This window comes from Varroa destructor, unplaced genomic scaffold, assembly GCF_002443255.2.
Source record: "Varroa destructor unplaced genomic scaffold, Vdes_3.0 BEIS01000001.1, whole genome shotgun sequence".
In the NCBI taxonomy this organism is placed as follows: Eukaryota; Metazoa; Arthropoda; class Arachnida; order Mesostigmata; family Varroidae; genus Varroa; species Varroa destructor.
In genome coordinates, this window is record NW_019211454.1 from 6,874,109 (window position 1) to 6,891,730 (window position 17,622).

At 44.2% G+C, this 17,622-nt stretch overlaps 1 protein-coding gene across 5 annotated transcripts in view; it reads left to right on the plus strand.

Moving 5' to 3' along the window:
* Positions 1 to 17,622, plus strand: part of LOC111242808 (uncharacterized) — a 403,678-nt gene that overhangs the window by 381,567 nt on the left and 4,489 nt on the right. Inside the window, exon 5 of one of the 5 annotated variants that reach the window (XM_086975436.1) lies at positions 76 to 8,566. The exons of 3 other annotated variants lie outside the window; for them this stretch is intronic. The gene's annotated coding sequence lies outside the window, so the exon portion shown is untranslated. Of the gene's footprint in view, positions 1 to 75; positions 8,567 to 17,622 lie in introns of those variants that run through there. One more of the 5 variants, XM_086975439.1, reaches the window with a different exon arrangement.

The window sequence follows — 17,622 nt, forward strand, 5'->3', positions numbered from 1 at the left end:
ACATACGGTTCGCAATGAAGTTTTCGGAACTGAGTTTAACTTGAACAAGGTATTTGTTCTCTTTTGTGAATTCAGACTGGTCAGCAACATTTTAGGGTTGCGTTGATGCAATCCATCTGCGCGACTCGTCTCCATACGATGGTGCACTGCTAACGGCGTTTGCCTAGTAAACTTAGGAACATATAGTGAGGGTGTGAAACCGGGCGTACGACACAGTATTTTCGCGTTGCAAAAAGCCATCTAAAGTAGTGCTCGACTAGGTCAGTCGAACCAGATTTAAGAGTCGAAACGCGTGTTCAGGATCCGCCGTTTAGCTGGAAGAGTTTGAAAAGTAAGGCGCACTTAAAGGTAGCACAGCTTACTTGGGCAGTCGAAGATACCTTACGCATCATAACCATTTCCTGACAGCGAGTTGTTGTGCGATAGCAGATGCCAAAGTAATGATTAATCTTTTTCGTAGAAGGAGATTGCAAACAGCAATTTCTAACGTGAATCTGAAGTCGTGGGTCAATCGACAGAGCACCACTACAGTAATAATGCCAGGACTGGCAGCCTGATTGATATTAGAGCAATTGTTTACGCAGGATTCAATGACGAAACATTCATGACGACCAAACCTACGGGTTAAGATGTGTTTCATACCATGTGCGACCTACTGAATCTATTGTACATAAAGGTTTATGGTTCAGACTTCTGCTAGGCATACACACGTTCACGACGAGTTGTGCAGATTAATTAAGGATTCAAAGGGCCAAAGTTGGGCTGGCAGAAGGTAGGCAGTTCTGTCTGTTCCCACAGACGCCACGCAGAAACCAGCTACGTTCTATAGGTTGCATGACGCCGTAGTCCAGATTGTACGTCACCTACCTATATTGCATTGATTTATGAGCAATCTCTATGCCTGGCCACCGAACGCCATACAATCTACGTAGTCGGCCAGTGTACGCAACGGATCCTCGTTAATAGGGACGCTTTCTGGTTATTCACAGGAGAGGTTAGCGACTAGAAACAGTGGTTACGTTCTTGATTCACAGGTTTATCTGTTGAAGCTAGAAATGTCTAAAGCGTTCACTTAGGAAAGCGGAGAAGCTTCTTTGCAGTACATGCACAGAGAGTTCCTACCAGCAGCTGTTCCGTGAGGTAGGACAAGCAGCTAAATTATATGGTTCCTTATATGCATATTCCACTTAAGACCAATCTGACACTATTAAATAGCGTTCATGTACAAGCGTATATCTTTCCTGATTATCTTTGTCTGTCCAGCATTGTAATCCTTTATAGTGAGTCTACTATCCGATCACAACGATGGAAAGCGACGCGCATAATTGTATCGTGCTACTCCTCATCAGTCCCTGAAAATAAGACGATAATTAAATGGGACTGGCAATTTGATACAGAATTGGCTTGAAAAGATTCTCAGAGCTTAATTATTCGACGCCTTTGCTTGTTACCTAACTTTCAACTGTGAGAATAGGCGTCACAGAGTGAGATACTTAGGGGGAACTGTGAATGGAGTTCGGCAGCTCAATGAGGCAGGAAACATTTAAGCAATCCTTGGGCAAAAGGCTTCACTTATTAATGAAAATAGTTTTGAAAAAAGAAATACGATGGTTTCTAAAGTGAACATTTCAGAGATTTTGTTCTAAACCATCATAGCTCTTCTATGATAGAATTTGTCTAAATAAAGAAAGTTATTTTCTATATTCGCTTTACCGAAGTTTACATATATAGCTTCAACAATATATATTTATATCTTGCAAATAATATAGTCTATATATAAGTGGTCAGATGGGGCAATGAGTGGTATTACTTTGCTCTTCTAACAAATCGGTAACATGAGAATGTGGGGATAGAAAATGGTAGCTTTATTTGTTTGCGCAAGCGTACGCATCTGGATTATTAAAACGCTGTTGTCTAGACCAACAAACAAACCCCTTGCAGCTTGAAATTTATCAATTAACAAAGCACGGGAGCAACTCCACAGAGTACGGGGGTAGTTCAACCTCCCATTGGGAAATATCCTCATGCATTGGTTAGATCGCGGGCTTCTGGCTGAACAGGCCTGGCCTCTCTATTGTGATCGCGAACATACCGTAAGATAACCTGCGTAAGCCCACAAACGGGGTAGCTGGATTCGAATTTGTCCATGCTTGAAAACGATTTTGGAGAATATCGCTTCATTTCATGCAAAATCGGCGCTACGTCACATATCTTTGAAATTTATATTCGCTTCTGGCTGACTCCGTATATTATTATTTAACACAGACTTAATTATCTGCGTACTAGTAACGGCAGAAGGGTAAATATCAGTAGTAGTTGTTGGGAGGAAGACCGGTGACGATTAAACATGAAGTTCCCGGGGACGTTTGTTGAAGGTATGATGTTTTTTGCCTATGAGATCAGTTATAAATTATCCAGCTTTTTTCTGCCGCGGCTGTTGCGATTCTGAGCCTTCGGGTTTCAGCCTGCAGCAGCTCTAAGCTTTAAATCCTAGCTTGGTGCCGCTTTTTAGGCTTAATTATAGATATCCAATTTTTTCAATAGTGAATTAATCAATAAGAGTAGTGCAGTGCTATCTATCTTTCTCGGGCTTGTCACCCGTTCTTGAACGTCGTTCCCTATATCTACCCTTCCGCCTTTATCTTTCTCTATATCTTTCTTTCTCTGTCTAATTGTCTCGTCGCAACACTAACCTGAACGGGACAGACACGCCTATATACTTCTTTGGATATACCTCTATGCACCGTGCTTGCACGCAACCTTAAACTGGTCGTCCTACGCTGTTAAGCATAGGAAGGTAAACCTCAATGGTGCTAGTTTCAGGCACCACGGTGACTACTCTGTAAAGCCTTAGCTATACCTACCCTCATGTCTTTTCCTGATGGTACAACTATGGTCCCCTAATCCTTCACAGAAATGGATTGCAATTGTTGTCGGGCAACAACAGCTTGTAGCGAGGTGCCGCATGCTGCTGCCGTTTGTCTGGGGCAACCGGGGTAGACGGGACAATCTCCGCCGTTCTAGCCAAACTGAGCCCGACTGGCTCTTCTAGCCTGCAGGGCTATCACAGTCTACGTAGACCTCGCGAACATCCATCCTGACCGTCGCTGCAAGGCCGTTTGCGAGATTTTGCCATGTCTATAGAAAGTGACCCATCAGTCCACAGTTGGGTTGCCATGAGAAACCGGACGCCATATCACACAGCCGATTCACCACCGGTTTCCATCTGCTTCTGCGTGTGCTTGTGCGCTATTTACTACAGAGAAAAAAAAAAGGAAAGAAAGAACAGCCAGTGGACTGCAACACGCCATGCGGTTCCGGCCACCAACATGGCAGTATAAAGTATTCACTGCAGGGGCACTGGTAAGCAGTGGCAGTAGCAGAACATTATATATACGAAAAGTAGATGGTCAAACGACTGCGCGATTTCGGCGAATGCCTGTCACTCCCGCTGAGCCGCATCGATCGGATGCACAAAGCATAATAGGCTGAAAACGAAGAAGAATGAAGCGAGAAAGGCCTGGAAGCACACACCAGATCTCCAGTCGCAGCCAACGATATCGTGACAGAAGCAAAGTGTATACGGCGGCAATGGTGCAGGTGGCTTCGCTGTGTCTCAACTGATGCAATGCGTAGAAGGCCAATGATTTCTGTTACGCCAGAGTATGCGCGAGGTTCTCAACGCTTGTGGCCTATAGGGAAAAAAGTGGAAAGTGTGAAAGGACTGGCAAGTGCGGGGAGGGGGGGGGGGTTAAAAAATAGGCGGAGAGATGGAGAAATGTGGAGACGATTTTTTACACAGCAGGCTTTATCCAAATACACTGTCCTAGACACTGGCGCATCTTGCCTTACCACCTTTTCGTGCAAGCTGCAAGCCATTCATTTACCACGTCTGTTTAAGTGTGTTCTATTTTCTGTAGCTGTCAGTTGGCATGTTAATGTCCAGTGGTTGTGTTCAGCCCACTAGAGCAGCATTTTCCCATTTCCACTCCGAAGCCTAATTCGACATAGCATTATCAGTTTAGTTTCAAACCGTGCTTATATTCTCGTCTCACGATAGCCAACAAGAACGTAGAGACGGCCAGGGGCCGACAGACCAGATGCCAGACTTCGTTCTACAGCAGCCATTTTCATGACGCGCATGGCTCCCAGTAAGATTCTCGTATCCGTTCGGCTACTTGTTTTACTGGTGTGAGTCTTTAGAGTGGGTTCGAATAGTGGCCATTTACGTACGGCAAAGTAAATATCCCCCCCCCCCCCCCAAACGGAGTTGCTGTTCAAACGTGAACTACGCCTATTGGAAACCCTTTTGGGTTTCTTCTAAGGGAAACGCTCTGGTATAAGTAGTAGGACGCCGATGATATGCCGTCAGGCGAGCGCAAAAAGGAAGCCACGGGCAATCGCCATGATTGCTCTTCGCCTGACTTCTTGTCTGCCCCTGGCATAGAAGAACAACAATATGGCATGGCAATAAGCACAAGTGCTAAGTTGTTTCAACCGTGCAACAACACCGGCTGCGACGGTGGCTGCATATGGCAACAAATGTATTACCGACAATTCGTGCTACGATAGCTTTTCGCGCTAGAGTATCTGGCAGTCCAACTAGCTGAGCGCCAGAGCGTCCGGCCGGCATACAATCCCAAAACACTGTTCCACTGTTTTGCATGTCTTGTTATGATGGGACAGAAGATAACTGCATAGGCTCGCAGGGGTTTGCTGGCTTGTTTGTCGACTCACTGCGACCTCTATGCCATGGTGAGCATTTGGAATTCCAGTAGAAGCGATGCCTTTATGCGTATGTTCCCAATGGGGAGTATGGATTACGATGGCGGAATAGGGCTGGGACCTGGACAGTTACGAGGAATGAGTCATAAATATTAGACTAATTAGATAGACCGGAGCTATGAAAACGCCTGCAAACGCTGCTGCCCCTGTTACTGTTACCGCCACTACAGCTGCCTGTGGTGCTATACGTGGCTTAGGAACGTACGCGGAACACATCACTGAATTGAAAGAGCTGCACCTGGGACCGACCTGTCAAGCAAAGCCGTCAAGCAAATAACATTTTTTCTTTGCTTTGTTTTTATGTACCGTAAAACCTGTAATTTTCGCTTTAATGTCCGGGGGTTGGTTTAAAAGACAGGCGGCTAGCTTCTGTAAAGAAGTAGGTAAGAGGTTAGGAGGAACAGGCTGGAGCTGGACATTCCGTAGACGCAGCCAGTCTCGGATGCCCTTGATGGCTCGTTTATGAATTAAGCTATCTTGTTCAAGATACTGCCAGCTTAGGGTCAAATGGCGATGACAACAGCGTCACAGCTACAAGATCAGCAATGCAACAGCTGTCCACGCTTGTATCGCTTATTGTGGCCGTTACCCAGATATATGCTAGCTTAAACCACCGCCATCTAATTGGCGTATAGGCCTGACATGATGGTTGGACGTGGCGCCAGGCACGTAGAACGGCTTAACGTTGCAAAGAAACAATCCCTTGCCAACTCCTCAATGTGTTGTCCTAGCTGATGCATTGCGCGGAGCCGGCTGTCTGTTGCCGCATTTTCAGTCGCTTCATCACTGCATGGTGCCGCGCTACCACGGCGAATATCATTTGCCGCCGCGTGCTGTGCCTACTATTGAGAGATTGGAAAAGCCGCCAAAGATAAAGGAAGAAGGAAAGGAAAGAAGAGTAAATTGGTGAAAGTTGTGGACAATGCCTAGAAACAAAGGCAGGTAAGAATCAAATGTTCGTTAGCGAGACGTGGGGCAACAACTAATTTTATTGGAACGCTGGACCAGTTGTGGCTCATCTTACCGGCGTCATCTTCTTTGCGTCTACTCTGTTTGCCCCTATCTCGAGCCATTCTGCTGCCATTTCGCTTTTTTCTTGGCTACTATGTCCTTATCCTCATTGTCCGGGAATTTCGATTGGTAGAGAGAAATAGATATGCAGTCAGGATGTGTCTCCGCTTTTTTGCTATTTGCATCTACAGCGAGAAGTTCGGAGTAGTCTGCAGTCATCATTTGTTATAATACGATTGTTCGGACGTATAGAAACAAAGTGAGACTCGAGTAGCGCTTCGTACAATGTTGCTATACTGTCGGAGAAGCTAGAAAACACGTGGGGGAATATGAGCGCATATATACCACATGATCCTACATGTGCGCCAAGACACATGTCGACCTGTACGCAATCGAGAAATGTTTGAATATGTACGCCTATCTTTGGCTGGATCTTAAACGTATTTGTGTTACGGGCTGGTTTTTCACTGGAACATTGCGCTGACGTTTCACGGGTAAAATGTTTGCCTTCAGCGGCTTTGTGCCAGCTTTCGTAGTTTGACCAGATCTGCTACTTTGAATAGACGTGCGGTGCTATCGTGAGCATGGTAATATATCTACCGGCAGCGGTGGTGGTCATAGTAGCAGCTGAGACAAACGGGATGTATCATTCACGCTCATTTTCAGCTAGGTCGGCAGTTCGTAGTAGTGCCATTAGCGGCAGCATACTGAACGTCTGAAATATTCATCTGCCTCTCAGCGGGGTGCAGTAGCAGTAACTAGCAGCTACAAAACCGCTCCGGCCGCCGGTTGCTGCTGGAGATCGAACAGACGATGACGGCGAGATAAGTAACTGCAATTACGGCGATGGCGCGTTCCCTCTTTGTATTTTTTCGGCTCACGAGTATTCCATTCGTTGAGTCTCGAGTCGCAGGTTATATTTGGCCATTCGACTCCAAATTTACTTCAGGAACTTACGAAGGTCGAGCGGCGAAAAGAGGGAGGTCTTAGGACGGCGAATCGACACTGACGGGAGATCCGGGTATGACGAAACTCGATGATACCGCCTCGATGAAGATTGTGGTGAAATGAGGTGCAGGGGCCACGTTACTCCATCACTGGAAATAAACTTTGAACTTCCTGAATTGTAGCTTTCGAAGGCTAAACGAGGCACGCTAAACTGCTGTTCGAATAACTGACGAAACGAAACTTGGCTTCGTGTGTTTTTCGTAATGGCCCGTTAAAGTGCAGAAAACCAGTTGGCCATTTGGCGTGTTTTTACGGCTACGTAGTCGTAGAAGAATTTTAATTAATTCATTAAATTAATCATGTGTGTAAACATCCTGAATTGTCTAATATAGATTTTAATAGGCCACTTGCTGAAGTCCCGGAAGTACATAGGATATACATAGGCACGGAATATCAAAGGTGTGAATGATGAGGCTGTCGTTTAGCATCGAGTAGGTGTGTACCCTCGACTACTATAGGTAGCAACAGAGAAAAAGTTGCCATCGTGCTAAAGTAGGTAATTACTGTATATACATTCTATATTCTTAATTAAATTACGTAACAACGCATTATAAGGCATGATCAAGCAGTTACCTGCAGGACGAAATTAGTAAACCTACAAATTCTAATAAAATAACGTTAAGTTAACATTTCCACATTCGAGAACTATAAGGTTTTTACTGAAAAAGTTACTCATCTGCCTGTAGAACCTCGAGGCATGGCGGCGTATTTGTTTAATTACATCTAAATTAAAGCTCCTTAATTTAAACGCACCCTTTATAACAAATACTATAAAGTCAATGATATAAAATACGCGGATTCACTATAAAATCTGTTAGAAATATTGATATGTGTCTTATAAGCTTATCAGCCGTGTTTATAAAATTGGTGCAAACTTAGACGATCTAAATTCGACATATAATACTGATTTTCCTACAAAATGTACACAACATCATCGCAAAATTATACACTTTATATATTTTTAACGACTAGCGAGGATTTTCAGCGAATGTAAAGGAATTTTTAAAACTCGCTGCTTGAAATAAATTCGTTCTAGGGAATAGCACATAAAGAACAGGCTCACTATATAGAATAATGTATTTTTAAATATAATATTTAGCACAATTCCAGGAAAAATGTAATCAACATAAACATTGTATACATATAAATGTAAAAAAAAAATATATATATATATATATATATATATATATATATATATATATAAAATATAAACAACAAAATGTCCTACCTAATATTCATTCATGGTTACGCCGTGCGACATGTTGAAAGATGTCTCGCAAGAGAAGAAAGATTGTATTTCTTTAGCTAGTGTGCCATATAACAAGTGTGCTAGGAACGACGAAACAATATTCATATTAATTAGTAATTAAAGAGCTAGAATACAAAAAAAATGCATTTCTTATAATCTAAATAACAATTCAGCGCTTCAATACGACGAAAAGCCTGGTGAAGCAAGGATAACATGGGCCATTCGATCTTTGAGGGTACAACGTAGTGCGTTTCTGGCCATGATCAAGTTATCAAAAACTAAATGGTCTAAGAATTACTAAATTGTCAACGAAAAATGACGTATATCTCTCTCTCTCTCTCTCTCTCTCTCTCTCTCAGAAAACTAAGTTTCACGATTCTGGGCAAGGATGGTAACCCCGACTGTTGTTTTCATGTAATTACACACGTTTTGATCGATTTCCTGTATTTACTCAATCTATTAAAAGCCAACTGTTCCTGCAAACTCGATCTAATAAAGTCCCCCTACGCTATACCTTTGTGGCCATATTTCATTATCTACCCTTCGATCCTTCATGACTTTTGTGAGGAACAAGCGTACTGTATTGAAGTTTCGTTTGTTATATAGTCGCGATATCATTCCGAAATCTTGCTTCTTTTCCATTATTGTTTTTGTTGATTACTTTGCTAAGCAAAAAAGAGACTGGTCCATATAATTGCACCACATATTTTTGTATCTGTATATCCTCCTATGTGTAAACAAATGTTGGAACTGGCTCTGTGGAGGACATATATTTTAGTCACCTAAAGACAATTTTGACATCTATTTCAAATAGATATTGTTTTCGGATTCATGTTTTTATAGAACCGTAGCGAATTGTGAGTGCTTAGTCAAAAGATCACCTTGATACAACGTTTTCTACTTTACTATCTACACGAATACCTCTAGAACATCGTAGTAGATACTACTTACTGTTGTCTGTGTATGCACGTACGATGTGCAACCTGCACTCTTCCTTATAGCATACAGCTGAAAAGTACAACTCTGGACTAAAGATAAACGTTCATCGCTACGCCCGGTAAACCTCTGACTTTTGACATTTCGTTCATGTCTATTCTATTGCTCTCTCGTATAATATATTGCGTCTTAAACATCTCGGAACTACCGCGGAATAATGCCTCCTCTGCGTTGGCCCAAATTCTTACTCCGTTTATCTATACTGCGGTATCGGCACCTCTATACGGCCAGAATAACACACAAGGCAAAACCGGGAAGTTTCGCTTGTGCCTTGTGCTTGCTATCCTTTTAGGTGACTTTGACTGGTTCTGTCGCTACCCACGTGCCGTGATCGACTGTGACAATCAAAAGGGTAGAAGCACCCAGAGGCTGGAAAAGTGCAACAAGCTTGCGACGACAAAACATCCAGCGAAAATAAAAGCGAAGACGGGAGATTAGCGGCAAACGAACAGCCAGATCTACCGCTATGTGAGGTGGCCCTACCAAGCAGAACCGACTTGGGCCCTAGTTGGCAAACCAATGTTTTCAATCAAACGCGAATCCGAATAGCGTACAACTGTGGACAATTTAGGGTGTCGTCGAGCTCTGCTAGTGGGCATTGCCTGGAATACTAAGATCGCCGCAACAGTGCACAAACGCCATGTATCGTATGGAATAACTGTATAAAGGCTACGCCGCATACTCACTCTCGGCTTATACAGGTTTTTCTGAGTGGGAATCAATGGGGGGCGAAAAAAGGTACAAAGAACCCAAGTAGATCCGCGTTTGGGACAGGTCTCCGCGATTCAGCCGTAGGGTGTCGGCTTCTTCCAGGCTAGAAAACGCCGCTTTCTATTTCTGCCTCTTACAACGCTTACGGAGCTTACGTAAATAATTCGTCTCGATGAGAAGTTATTTGGAAACACTGTTATTGGCCGTCGCTGGTTGATTAGTTTACGCCGGTGGGCAGCAGCAGCTAAAGAGAACCAGGCACGAATAATAGCTGAGAAAGCGCGAGTGGCACAAGGAATACAACTGGCGAATGTTGCGTGGCACTACTCGAGTGCTGTGCAAAATGTGAAACGACCTCAGCTTAGTCATTCACCTATGTCGAAAACGGGTCAAGGCTACGGGGAACTTCACTGTTGTGACATAGACATATGCACACAGCAGTCACTAGGCGTTGCACTCCAGCTAGCATGATTGCTGGCGAATTCAGTTTAAGGAACCTGGCCATACATAATATATACATAGATATGCTCGATTTTCATCTCACTATATCGGCCCTAACGCAATTCTTCGTCCAAGGTCTCTCGCTTTATCCCTCTCTACTTAGTGCTAATACCACTACCTATAAAAGCCTAGGCCAGCCAATTAGATCAGATGGGCAAGCTCCCGTCTCCTGGCTACTAATTCTTGTCTCAGTCCGATGGCATATCCACAGTCCCTCCCTTACCGACTCCTTCAGCTAAGATATTAGACAGCTATGCGAACACGTAGGACCTGTATTCTCTGGACGCTACTGTTAGACAGAACCGCGAGTAATCCCGTTGCTTGGCCACATCTTTCTCGGTCTTCATGTTACTTGAGTTCGTATGAATCCCGCGCTACGGGAAAGTCATTGACTGCCTTAGGAACCAGAAAAACTAAATATTCTCTCCCGTCGACGGTTGGGTCTGGGCTGGGTTAAGCTTGGCTACTCGGACTTGCCCTGGTGTTAGGGCTCCTTCGCGTAGATGGTCAGCGCTCAGTGCTATACTGCTATAACTAAACTACCATTGGCCGTATGCCTATCATCTGTTGCTATCATTAGCAGCTACCGCTTGCTAGGCCGAGTTTAGTCACTTATGAACAATGAACTTCTAGATACTAAATCCGAAGGTGCCTCTATGGAGGAAGTATATATTCATTAAACTGGTAGAACGTATGTGCTTGCGTATGCGTATTTACGCGTGTATATGGACCTATAAAGCCACTGGAGCAACGAATAGAAAACGTGCGGGTCCAAGGGGCCTTTTACGTTTGCTTGAATTCATTGCTAGCCTCCAACCTACAATGGCGTAGTGTGTTTCAAAGGCGAGATACCTTTTTCTTCTACTCGTGATTACCTTCTTATCACCGGTGAACAAATCTGTTGGCCGCTAATACCCGGGTAACGGAGTGTGCTCGTCCAAAGACGCTCAAAGTCTCGGCAGCTTTTTTCGAAGCTCTTTTCTTACAGTCACCAGGCGATCTACACAAATAATCGTCGGACCCTTCCCGTCTTGCTCTGGAATTCTTTCAACACACACAGCATACGCGTGCACAAGATAGCAGCCACTAAGGAAGAGAAAGAGCCAAAGGTACCTGGCGGCATTCATATACATTTCCCTCTGTTTCCGTATCTTCCGAAACCCCTAACATTAAAATCGTCGAGTAGCTCGGACTGTACGTATTATATAAGCCTCAACAGCACTTAGTTTAGGAAACGGGGCATTGTGGTAAACTGGCCGGAGCAAACTATCTTTAAAAAAAGACGAAACCATGAAAAGCATCTAGCTACTTTGGCTAAACCTAAAAAGATGCTTATCGATTGAGTATAGATTCTAATGGTGATAAATACCTACTCTCGTTCACAACTCCACTAAACACTTAAAAACCCGACGTTACATCGAACAGCGAAAATTATACTTATATTTTGTGGCATCTTTCTCCACACCACTCTGAAAGCATGCGCAATTCATTTGCACGGCGTTGATGCAGTCGTTCCGTTGTTTCTGGCCACATCTTCCAAGCTTTTCAGATACGCTGTTAATATAGACTCCACGCAATTTTTTTTACCAGCTTGCCGTCCTGCCGGGACAAACCGTCAATAAAGCGTTACTTTTTGTTTTTGCCACTTTGTTTGGGTCATCAGAATTGCCGGTTCTCTTCAGGTAATTGTTCGCAAACGTGTAGTTGCAGACACAGTTCTAGCTCTATAAGTCGCAAACGAGAAGGTGGTACGAGTTTCACCATCCGTGTTCTGGGGTTGTCCGGCCACTGAGGGGCAAAAGGAATAACGTGGAATGTTGCCACTGCTAGCCTTCTGCTTAAACACAGTCCAAGGATGGGGGCTAGTGCGCTCGTGTGTGGAGAACTAGCGAGTCTCTCGAGCTCGTCACGTCTGTCGCTTCTAGTTTTGTCGCAATAGCCAGTTAATCAGGACCTCTTCATTAGGATGCGAGGTGCCAAGACAGCCGTGGCAGCGTCATTGTATTGCCTTTCGACTGAACCTTTATTATTGTTACCGTGGTCTGCAGCCGTTGCGGAGGCTACCACGTCTGAAACAGGCCAAGCTAACTAAGGTTCCAGCAGACATACCGTAGCATTTGTTGCACCTGTCGATGTCGTCCCAGCTGCCGCTCCCGCCATCGCTGTGAACTCATTCCGCCATTAGCCTTCGCGCTAATTGATCGCCCTCTCATCTATTCAGAGAAGATGGGGACGTTCCAACGTAGGTCAGATGTCGCTCCTACGTTACAAACCACTCGTCGTATCCAGCTTTAGTCATGGTCTAATCACACCATTATTTGCACTTCTCCAATATTACTACGAACTTCTGCCGGGACATAACAGAAAAAGTCGGTTCCAAACAACTTTTTGGGGACTTGGAACGAAAAGGTGTGTGTCCAACACAGGGGTCTACACAAATAGGAAACGCAGGAGTTTAAACGTTTGCTATAGACTGACCATAGGCCTTTTTTTTTAACAGAAAACAGAGACATGCATACGTTCGGGGTTCATCCAATTGGGTCACCCGTAGTTGTTTCGGCCGCCTACGCGCAGAAACCAGTATAGTGACAAGTGTCCTTGAGGCTAGATTTAGACAAAAAGTAACGTGATAGAATGGAATACATACGTCCCAGCATCTAGCAGATATAAACGGTGGAAGTCATGAAGAATATTATGTGATTTTTTTCTAGACAGTTACAACTGTCATATGGTTATCTATTTTTGTAACCAGTCTTTTTAGCAAAAAATCTATATTGAGATGACTTTCTTCTTCAGAAACGTCAGCTTTATTCATGGTTCGAGAGGTCGCTAGAAAACTTCGCTGTCCACGAAACGATTTTTTCCGGGCAGTCATTATGCGGATATAAGTTTCAGTCCCCCACCTTTATTTGTAACTGAATATCATAATGCGTGTAATAGCGGTTAGTTCTCTACGAGGAATATGCATCTGTTTCACCTATCAAGGTTTGCCGTACGCAAGGGAACAAGGGCAAGAAAAAAGGATCTCAATACCTTCATCGGTCGTCTTCGCTAGCCTTATTTGTCCTAGCTTTTGAATCCCACAGCCTATCGCCCACAAAGTAGAAGAACACGCTTAGTGTATACCAGACCTAATTCAGCTTATCACCGTCAGTTCTATTTTCAGCCAAAAAAAATTTTACAAATTGCCGTTGACATATACCACAAATAATGTGTGATTATGAAGTATATTAACTTCTTAAATTCAATTGACAGCGAATTTTGTCAACCTCGAAACTTTGTAGCCAAATCAGACATTTTTTGGTAGTGAGCTATCAAGCGACTAGCTCTTTCTGGGCAAATTGCTTATTTCAAATTGCTGGGTTCGGCGGGAAAACTCATAATACGAAGAAAAAAAAAAGAAAAAAAGGGCCCGGCTGTGGTGTGGGCTGCTAACGTTAATACGAGATCTGACGAGGTTTCAACCGAAGTAATCTGCTGGAAGCAGGCTAGCAGACGAAAAGCAATTTGTAGAGCGATCGTGAGAAGAGTGGCAGGCGATATCAGAAAGCAATGCTGCCTAAGCGGCCGGTTTGCCCACTCAACAATTTTAAAATGACTATAATATCAGTAGTTATATGAATAGTGCCTATTAGCGCTCTCTCATAGTCTTCATTGCTTCTTCCGCCGATTTTTTTTGCTTCGCTTGCGTATGGACAACCCCCTCAAGAGTTTTATTTTAAATTCGCTTTGACCTGCTTTTACTGCCTCCGTGGACTTTACCTTTTCAATAGAGAGATTCCGGCAAAGTGATCAGAGAAAATTACTTGGGCCGGAGAACAGAAAGAAGCCATGTTTACCCTTCTCTTTTTGGCTTCTGACTCTGCCAGCAGCCGTCAAAGATTTTTCGTTCTGGCGCTGCTTCAGCGTCTTCTGTTAAAGCTATACCAACTTTTTCGTCAAAAGCAACACCGTCGTCTTACTCCTGAAGAGTGATCTTCATTCGCGTCATACGCCAAGAATGCCCAGCTCTGTCTGAGCTTTTCTACTTCGGATCGAATCTGTATGCTTCACCTTTCTCGATCCCCTGTTTTATTCCAGCACGTCCAGCGTTGCTCTTAATCTCGTGCTGCTAATTTTCAGAATTTTTTCGCTTCCTGCCTCTCTTGTTTCATCCAGCTTCACACCTAATCCTTTACGCTATATCAAGGATCTTGTACACTCTTTCCATTACTTGTTCACCTGAAGTACATTTAACTCGATCTAGTTTTGAGAAGACTACCACATTACCTAGCCGTAGCACATCACTTGCGCGTTTTAATAGTGAAATGAGCCGGGGCGAAGGGGCGCAGGGTTTGAAGGGATGACTCAGCATTCGTTCTAAACATCGGCGGCAGGCCTGTTCGCTTGCTCCGTGCTGCCGACGCTGGGCCGCAGACCGGCTGCCCATACGCGCTGTCGACTTTCTTCATCTGAATATGTATGACTAGAAATCTCACTTTAATCTCACTTTAATCTCACTCCCTCTTGCTCTCATGCACACCATTGAGGGTGTGTATGAGAGCAAGGGAGCGACGGAGAGTAAAGCATTGGGCCTGGATAGCATAGCATGGCCGCTAGGGAATGGCGCCTTTCTGCAGCGCGGCCCACCGGCGCCCAACGACCTGCGCTACGGCCTAGAGTGGCACTTTGCGGCAAATATGCGAACGAATTAGTTTCAACAGTAGCTCGCAGGCTGCTGCCGCCATGAAAATCTTCCAATCGCTTCGGTCTTCTGCCTCAGGCGCACAAACTAGCCCAGGCCTGTCATAGGTCCGCTATGTCGCAGTTATCCATAAGGCTGCTGCTAGACGGGTTTGCTGACCGCTGAAAACGAGTTGTATAGTAGAAGAAAGGGAACAGATATTAGCATAATATGGGTACAGAGTTATTTAATTCAATGAAGCTCGATCTGCTTGTTGGCTCCTGAATGTACCCTAAGTAACACGTTTTTATAGAGAGCGCAGCTGGAGGAAAGCTATAGTGTTGGTTTCTCGCTAGAGATTCTGAATGTCTTTTTCCCTGCTTATGTTACCAATGTTTGCGTCGGCGGTGCCGCCGTTGCAATCGAGACGGGGCTCGTCGCTCGCCCCCATTAAACCATACTTTACACACGAGTGGCTCTGGCTTCATTGACCGGGACTTGAGCGACCCGGTTCAGGTTTTCATCCCGCCGCTTTCGACTTCACCGTTGTTGGCACGAAAAAAGGCATCTTGGCAGATTAAGAAGGCGTCAGTCCGTTATACCCGGATGTCGAAGAGTGCGATGTAACTTTGCAGGTTCCGTTTTTAAAGGACCATTCCAAATTCATCCGGGCTGATTATACCCTTGAATTTATCGGTGAGCCGCAGTTTCACGGGGTTCTTATTCCCTTTTGTGCCCTTCTCCTTCTGCATGGGTTCTCTGTAGGCCTCTCCTATTTCGGCACAGACTGCTAATATCTGCAGTGGTATTAGTGGTTGTATTACTCGCACTACTTTGTAGATGTTTAGTTATGTAAAACGAACCTTACAATAGCGCTTATTTCACAATCGGTCATGTGTTTGCACGGGTCGTTGCCGTATTCAGAAAAAAATTTCTAAGGACGAACATATATATAGTTGTCATGATGCTTGAACGCGCCGCAGGCACATGCGTTATTGTCTGATATACATCATTTATATAAATGCTTGCGCCAGCATATGCGTCAGTAAGAGGTACGTGTTATTAACCTCTATTGAGATGTTTCTAGCTTAGTGGGTGCGGCAGGCGATCTCATCATCCCCATTCGGCAGGCATATTTAATCTCTTGCTGATTACCTTTAATCCAGTGGTCGGCCAATAGTGCAATGAACCTCGGACATCGTCCTTAAACTGGGTCCATCATCTACGCCTGGCCGCTTGACGGCTACCTGACGCTCCCGTGAGGATTTAAGCTTTCGTTAACTTTATTTTTCCCCCTTGATCAGCTCTTGTCCTTTCCTAAGCGCATGAACGTGTTTGTACCATAAGAAACAAACGGCTCATCATCTAGATAGCGGTACCAGTGGCGGCGGTCACAAACGTAGCGAAGTTGCATAGGCGCAAAGAAAAATAAGGGTTTTACCTGAGTTCTCATACACCACCAATACTATTGCTTTGCTTGAATTGATGGTTCTCTCTTAGATCAGCCTATTCTTTCCCGTTTAACGACAAACTTTTTGCTTGAACCGCCATTTGCCGTAAAACGAGAGATCCTACCTAAAACATAAGGCTGGCGGCGATAGCAGCGGTATATGCTTAGGTTTTAAGGGTTAGTTGTTGTGGTATACATTCTGTCGCAATATCTACTGTAACCTGCGCAGCTATGCTGCTGATAGGAACTGCAATGTACTGGATAAGCTACAGACGGCCCACTGCAGGGCGATGAACGCAAGGTGCAGGTTGTAGGCCAGTCTCGTTATTTGTCATTTGTCGCTACCCGCTCCTTTTGGTTTATTGCTGTAGCATAGGCAAGTACATTTTACTGGGTCCATTTAGTTACCCTTGGCGCCCCCCTGCTATAATGCTGTCCCTCATATCACTTGAGCTGCTCTCTCGTATTACTTCTGCGGCCAGCGCAGAAAAAAACCTGTCTACAGGCTTTTTTTAAAAAAAAAGTAAATAAACAGTTTAAACAGAGCAGGAGTCTAATACCTGCCGTCATTTGGAGCACAGAGGGTGCGACCAGCAGTTAGCATGCCCAACTATGTTGGATAAACGGGCGGATTTGGCCAACCCAGAGCCATCCGGAACGTTTAATTGCGCTAGACCAAAGCCGTCTAGTGAATTGGTCAGTCGCAAATCTATCTTATCGAGGCACAATAATCATATACGGACCCATTCCGCAAACAGAAATTCACGCAAGCATGCTTAGAAGAAAGCCATCCTCACCTATTTTACGCTAAGACATATATATTTATATATACTCAAATTCGAATAAACGTTTTCGGGCTGCTTGTGGTGGCGGGCATGCGGTTAGCCGCCGTTCTTGGCATTAAAGCTGAAACGATGTAGCAACCACAACGAAAAATAGCGTATAGTTTTCGAAGTGAAGACCGGTTGTTATCCAATGTTTTTGACGCGTGACTTCATCGAATACTATAAACTTATTTTTTTACACGAATAAGTGTCTTTGTTAACGGTCTGCGTTATTCCCAGTTTTCATGTACCTCCTGAAAAATCAGAAGCCAAAGGTACATTGAAATGTCCTCAATACGACTTAGATTCAGGAGCCCAAAAGCTATTTTTGACTTTAAATAGAATTGGAATCTATAGAATACAGTAAAATTAAATAAATACGTATTTAGTATAACACATAAATAAATGAAATAGAAAGGTTTTT